We start from the raw sequence: 8,387 nt of genomic DNA on the forward strand, positions 1-8,387 counted from the left end.
TACCGATAAAGATAATAAAGTAGAGATAACCTTCCTTGACTGACACATTAAATGGGCCGCACACATCAAATATGTATCAAGATAAGTATCTCAGTGGTCCTTTTTTCTTGTCTCATAAGAGCAACTTGATCATTTTTTTTAAGGAGATGATCACAGACTAGATATGACTCAGCACTTAATAAGCCTAAAAGCCCATGTTTCTTCAGTCTGTTAATCATTTTGTCTCCTATATGACCTACCCTAAGGTGCCACATATACTTCAGGTTCATCTCAACTTTGGATCTTTCAAATTCAATGGCATTTACTGCTTGCTCAAATAAGTTCATAGATGCATCATCATGCAGATTGTCTTTAAGAACTAAATGCAGATGGTAGTCACAGAGGATAGATGCCCACGGTCACAGCAGCAACTACCCTATTGCCGACTCGAAGAGTTACTTCACCTTCTCTCAGCCCTCTACATTTTCTTAGATTCTACAATGAAGTACATAAATACGGACTAGAGTCTAACACTCAACTATGAGAAAAGAAAACCATAAGGTCAATTTTGAGCAATTCCGACATGCCTTCTCAAGGGGTATCCTAGGTATGTACTCTTTGAACTTTTCAAGGTCCCTACGATAGTTACCAATATATTGACCAATTCAGATTTGGCACTATCATAGTCATTCATATGGTAGTTTACCATAAACTATCCATACAAACTAAGAAAAGATCGCAGGATCAAATCTACTAATAATTTCTTGTGCATGGTCGTATGGAGCTTTTCAAGCTTCTCAATATCTCTGATCATTATCAAATAGTGATCATCGACAAACTATCCATCATGCATCTCATACGCTGTGCGACTTTGATCATCTCACAACACTTGTAGATGAGTCAGTATATCTTTGACAACGTACATGGTCTCATGCATGTGTTGGAGTTCGTTTGATATGGACACCAACATATAGCACCTATCATTATTATCATCATCCATCCACTTATCAAGTATAGCTCGTTGATCATATATTGGATAAGCTGGTAACATAAGGATATCTTGATCAAGAACATGGTTTAATTTTCTAAAAAACTAAAAATGATTCTTAGGTTTTTGGGCCAATCTATATAATTGATTTCGATTAAACGATTGATATCTAGGATTCGAGCTGGAGGGTTAGAAGCTGACACAATAAATGGTAGAGAGTAAAAATTTTAGTTAGATATTTGTATTTGATTTTATAGTTGCTCTAGAGACTTTTAGAAGCAAATATGTTGCCACTAATTTTTTGGATCTCTACAAAAAAAATCAGTAGGTGTTTCAAGCATGCTTTTAAAAAATTTTTTAATGAAATACACAAGATTAAATGATTTAATCTTATAATCATACTTTAGATCAAATCTAAAAACATCTATCCTAAGATCTATAACATGATATATATTGCATATATAAGATTTGAAAATAAAAAACTTCATGCATGATCATATCAAATATGCGGTAGATCTAATCTACGATAAGTATGAGTTCAAATCTCATCACCTGAGCATGGATAGTAGATCTCCATGACTGAACAACATGGATTTGAGGTCTTCCTAGTTTTTTGCAGCCACACAGGGCATCTAGCCTCTACGGATTGTCCACTTGAAGCTCTACACTAATCGATCTCTCCGAGAGTGCTAGCTCGCACGAAGATCCTATTGATGGCTGATCTATATCTCTCTTCAGATCTCTCAGACTCTTCCAAAATCAAAAAAAAGGACAGAGGAGGATGTGGTGATAGAAGGAGGGAGGAGAACTCACTTCTCTCTTTGATTTCCCTTCACCCGAAACCCTAGATCAATATCTAGGTCTCTCACCCAAGAGGGTCCGATTTTTGTTTATGCACACATGCCAAAGCAAGGCCACCCACCCCAAACCTCACACCCCAGTCTGAGAATAATCTAATGGTAATTCTCTTTTGAATTTTGCCATACAAAATTGAGGGATTTTAAGGTTGGTGTGGAGATGAGGAAAAGATCAAGTTCAAATCAAATTTTAACTAAGATAAGGATTAAGTTCCAAGTTGAATTCCAATCCAATCTGAATTCAAATTGAACCATATTTTATCCTCATCCATTGAGGCATGGAGAAGGGATGAGAGCTTTGAATTAGCATGGAGAAACTTTACACAAATTCTGAATTTGTGTGTGGCTGCGAGCAACCAACAAGGATCCTCTCTATCATGTCTCTCCACAACAAAGATCATCGATCCATGATCAGGTATGGAGTTCTGAACTCATATTAGAAGTATTTATGATCTACTGCTCATATGCATGCATGCTAATTTTATTTTCAGATTATTTCAGATTTTATATGCAACAAACATGTCATAGATCCTAGAATAAGTTGATTTGATGATTAGATCATATGCATGTTAGATTAATTTGATTAATCTAGTTATCTTCCACTATAATTTTTTCAAAAAAAATTTGAAACACATGCATAAAATCACCTATACATCCCAACATCGATCCCGTACATATTATGGCATACATTATAGATCCCGCTATCGAAGCATATAGGATTCTACTCATATGCACTCTTTTTTGAGGGGTTGTCAGATAATCCCTTTTCGATCAAAAATTTTCATGGCCTATCAGAAGATAGTCTTTCTTAGAATTCTCCATACTAAATAATTTCAGTATGATGTCTATGTATGTGGATTGGGACAATCCAAGCAACCTCTTAGATCTATCTTTATAGATCCATCCCCGGGATATAGGATGCTACTTCCAAATCCTTCATGGAAAACTCATATGACAGTTAAACCTTTATTTTTTGTAATATAGGAATGTCATTTTAGATTAAGAGAATATCATCTACATACAAAATAAGAAATACAACTATAGAACCATTTATCCACTTATAAATATAGAATTCTTCTTCATTCCTAACGAAGCCATATGTTCTGATCACCTTATCAAAATGCATGTTCCAACTCTTAGATGCCTGTTTCAATCCATAAATGGATCTCTAGAGCTTGTACACCTTAGACTCATCTGTGGATGTGAATCTTTCGGATTATATCTGTTAGAATATGAGTAGGGTTGTATGCATAGATTTCAAAATAATTTTGAATGACAGCGAAAATAGATCTAGATTAAATCTTTTAACCCCACATGTATTAGATCAAATCTAATACTACCCATATCTAGATCTAAAATATGCAAATAATCTAAAAATTAAAAGTTAAAAAGATTGAAATCAAATCTCAATACCCTGCATGGGATGAACAACACCGCAGTTGATGATCGTAGATCTGAACGGTTCCTCTAGCCACGCATGTGCCTGGCCTTCACAGATATCTACATAAGGACTCATTCTAATCAGAGGTGGGATGATCTTTCTGAAGTACTAGCTCCCTTGCAAAGATCTTCGCTTTGATGGCTAATCTGGTTCTATCTTAGATCTCACAAACTCTCTTGAGAACTAAGAAGAACAGGAGGAAGGAGGCTCAAATTTTGAGCAAAATTTTTTTCTCAAATTTTTTTTTTTATTTTTCATACTCTAGGCATCCAATTATTGGACCCTTTTTATAGGGAGCAAGGGATATAAGGACTAGAAGGAGGCACCACCTTTTCCACATGCCAAGAAAGGAGAGGCGTCTACTTTTGTGTGCCAAAGAAGGGAGTGGCATGAGAAGAAATCAGATCTGATTTCTTCTCACACACAACTCTTTCTCAATATGAAAAAAGATAGAGTGGCACCACAAAAAGTTTTTCATTATCCCTTGATCTCTTTCCATTTAATCCTTATCACAAGATTTGAATCAAATTCAAATATAGAATGGATAATGATGATGAGTCATAATCATGTGCCACTCCCCTTTTCTTGCATCCTTCTTTCTTTCATGCAAATACCTCAATGTAAAAACCCTTTTTGCGTGAGATTTCTTGGCATAAAACTTAGGACGTGCAAGGAGAGAGAAAGTCCTAGGGAGATGGGACTCTAAGGTTTTCGATTTTGGTTTAAATCAAATTAAATTTGGTTTGATCCAAATAGATAATGGAATCTAATCAAATTAGGAACCCAATTTACTTAGTCAAATCTTAATCTAATTAAGAATTAACTAAATTCAAGTCTTAATCAAATCAAAAATTAATTTCTCTTGTAATTAGGCTTGATCCAATCAAACCCTATCTAAGTCAAAATGAATAATTCAATTAGACTTGATCTGAACCTTATTGCTTAATTAAATTAAGTCAATTAGTAATTCAAGTGCTAATTAATCTTTTGATAATTTACTAACACTTAGTAAATTACATAATTATAATATTTATATAAGATTAACCATCAATCATATTGACAATTATATCCTTTAACGATTTATAATCGTTAATCAACCATCTGATCAGACAAGAACCTCTTTTGTGTATGACTTCATAAGTTTCATTCTATCTAGTAGTGAGATATATTATGATCTCCATCATAATATCATCAAAACTTCTTTCGATGGATTGAAATAATTTTAATTCTATCCTCTGAGGATTATTGATCATCAAGATGACGTCCGATGAGTCTCAAATCCACTAGTGACATCTAGTAGTATGTAGTGACAACCCAATAGAATAAAAGAATGAATCTCTAGGTACAATTATCATATGATTCAATCTTTCTATCATGAGTCTCGACTTGATGCAGGTTATGGAGAACTTGTCAAACCTCATGGTCAGTCATATGCAAGATTATCTCAACTCGAGTTAACTTGTGAATCTCTTGAAAACTCTTTTCCAGTATTCACATTTATTTAGCCTAAGACTTTCTGAACTCAGTCTCACAAATCATATAGGACTTCTCTTTTTCTATCAAGATCGATAGATTCCATCTAGATGCATCCTACTCGTAACAGTAAATCTGAACCTACTGAAGCCAACATACACAGTAAGGACCTAAATGGCTAGAGACCAAAGGAACGTACAGTCAAACTCAGTAGTCTTGCTACTAATAGCTGATGATACCTCAGATCAAAGGATCACTTATATCACTACAGCATTAAGATTACCACTGACAAGTGAGAAAATATCCAAGTAGTTTTTTGTGTTGGTCACGCTCAGTGCAAGTTGTTCTCTAACAACCACCTGTACTCTCACCCCAGTATCCCTACACTGTAGATTCGAGACTCATCTATCCAGAAAGAAGGTGATCCATGCATCGATCTTAAATGGATTGATCACTATCTTCCATAATGATTCTTTGATTGGAAGCATTTAGAAACTAACCACTAATAATGTATGTCTCAAATTCTCAACACCTTGAGAATATAAAAAATCATCTTTGTCAATTTCTAAGATAAATCATAGACACATAAACATGATTGGAATAAAAATATCATTTATTGATAATAAAAATGTTATAAGTACAAAGTTAAGTTCTAAAATTATAAAATGTATCAGTCAATAATTAGCTTCTAGGATACTCATCTAACAAACTCTCACTTGATCTAAAGTCAATTGGCCATATACCTAAGACTCATCTTCTCAAGATGAGCTTCGATCTTCTACTGGCTAAGAGGCTTGGTCAATAGGTCTACCATATTATGTATAGAGTTGACTCTCTGTACCTCCACAAACTTCTTCTCGAGATATTCGTGTATGATGTAGAACTATCACTCTATGTGCTTGGACTTCTGGTGAGATCTAGGCTCCTTAGCAAGGGCAATGGTACTATTATTATCGTAGTGTAGTGCAATGGTATCTGATGGCATTACACTCAGCTCTGCAACAAACTTCTTGAATCAAAAAGCTTTCTTAACAGCTTCAGAGACGGCGATGTACTCAACTTTCATGATCAAATCTATAATAACCGACTGCTTGAAACTCTTCCAACTAATCAATCCTCCATTACACAAGAAAATACATCCTGATATAGACTTTCAATCATCGATATCAGTCATGAAGTCTAAATCAATGTAACCCTCTACTTTCAGCTCTGATCCTCCATCAAAGATCAAGAACAAATCCTTACTCCTTCTCAAGTACTTAAGAATATTCTTCACAATAATCCAATGTTCTTCATCTGGATTTGCCTGACATCTGCTCGTGATACTCATGGCAAGGGCTATATTAAGTCGTGTATATAACATGGCATATATGAGGCTCTTTATTATCGAAGCATAAGGGATCTTGCTCATGCACTGGATCTCCTCAGGTGTGTCAGGGCATATCTTCTTGGAGAGATGAATGTCATGTCTAAGGGGCAAGAGATCCCTCTTGAAGTTTTTCATGATGAACCACTTCAGCACCTCCTCTATGTACATTCACTGTGAGAGTCCTATCATTCTTTTAGATCTATCCCTATAGACCTTTATACCAAGAATATAGAAAGCTTCTCCTAAGTCTTTCATGGTGAATTCTTTTGACAATCATATTTTGATCGATGTCAGTATGAAAATGTCATTCCCAATCAGAAAGATGTCATCCACATACAATATGAGGAATGTTACAGCACTCCCGCTGATCTTTTTGTACACACACAGCTCCTCCTCATTTTTGATGAAATCAAATATTTTGATCACGTCATTAAAGCGAGTATTCCAACTTTGAGATGCTTGCTTGAGTCCATATATGGATCTTTTCAGCTTGCAGACCTTGTGATCACTATCGCTGGATATGAAACCTAAAGACTATCCATATAGATATCTTTCTCAAGATATCCATTTAAGAAGGCAGTTTTCACATCTATCTGTCAAATTTCATAATCATGAAAAACTACAATTGCAAGTAGAGTCTGAATAGATTTCTACATGACCATGGGCAAAAAAAATTTTTGATAATCAATTCCTTCACATTGACTATAATCTTTTGCAACCAATCTTGTCTTATAGATTTCTATATGACCATCCGATCCAATTTTTTTTTTATAAATTCATTTATATCCAATAGGTACAATACCTTCAGGTAGATATACTAAGGTCTAAATCTGGTTGAAATGTATGGAGTCAATTTTTGATTTCATCACTTCCATCCATTTCTTGGAGTCAACATCTAACATCGCCTCATTATAGGTCTTGGGATCATTCCTAATATCTCTATCTTGTTGGGTTCCAGCCATGCAGTGAAAAATAATTTTTAAAATTTTTAAAATCAAACAAGTTAATAGCTTTAACAATTAAAACTATTGAGCCAAACTCAAAATCCTAGAATCACCTTGCCGATATCGATAAAACAAAATAAGCATGCAAAAAAGAATAGAATTTTTACTTTCACCAAAAAGAATGAAGAGGCACGTTGGTATTCTCCATGAGACTGTAAAGTAGAAGCCCTCCAATGATGATCCACATGAAAGTTAGCAAAGGTCCTTCCTAACCGGTGCACTTCCACAGCCTTTTCTTCTCAAGAACACTGCTGACTTCAAACTCAAAGAATGAACGTGTCAAAATTCAGTTGCTTCTGATCTTACCACAAGAATGACACTAAGAAGATACTCTTCAAATATATCATAACCTAAGCTTTGATTTTGGCTTCAATACATGGAAAAATCAGACCCTAGGGCACACTAGCAACACTTGCTAAAAATCTCACCACCCTTCTTGCAACTTTTGCCACTCAATTTTTCTTTACCTTTTTCTCAAATTTTTTCCAAAAATTATTTTATAATTCTCATATCTCTTATCTCTAGTTTTAACTTAAAAACATAGCAGCAAAGCCATGTGGGACATCCCCTTTAAATAAGGGACCAAGGGACGTGTCATGGGACCAAGGGATGCCAACCTTTGGTGCTCCACTTTCTCATGTGGTGAATAAATTCACCGTGTGAAATTATGGTGCAAGAGAGCCTTCACATAGAAGGACTCTCCCTCTTCTACGTGTCATAAAAATTTTAATTAATTTTGGTGACAAATCAAAGAAGATCAGATTGAGACATAAAAGTAATGCATTAAGATAAGAGTCTTCATGAAGAAGGACTCTTCATCTTCACATGTTAAAGTAAGTGGGGTGGCATTATTATTTTGGCATGGCATCTGGTGGGCATAGAGGAGTCCTTCTCCACTTGAAACTATTTCAAGTTGGATAGGAAATCAATTAAGATAGACCTAATCCCATTAGGTCAAAGACAACTGGTCTAGGTTAGCTCAAACACTTTGATTTAAATCAATTTTGAAACTTAGGGTAATACAATGTGCTAACATATCAAATTAACCCATAGAATTTATATTAAACTCTAATTGAATTAGATCAAGATTAAATTCTAAAATGTGTGATCCATTGGGTTTTAAATCTAACCAGCAGTGGACCAAGACTTTCGACGTAATCCTAATTCGATGAGATTAGGTCGTCCGAAGAGTCCCAATCAACTAGGACTTTTTCTAATTGATTTTAGAATTATACTCTTTTAATTCTGATGAGTCTACAAGTCAAGATTGATATCT

Source organism: Elaeis guineensis, chromosome 1, assembly GCF_000442705.2.
Source record: "Elaeis guineensis isolate ETL-2024a chromosome 1, EG11, whole genome shotgun sequence".
In the NCBI taxonomy this organism is placed as follows: domain Eukaryota; kingdom Viridiplantae; phylum Streptophyta; class Magnoliopsida; order Arecales; family Arecaceae; genus Elaeis; species Elaeis guineensis.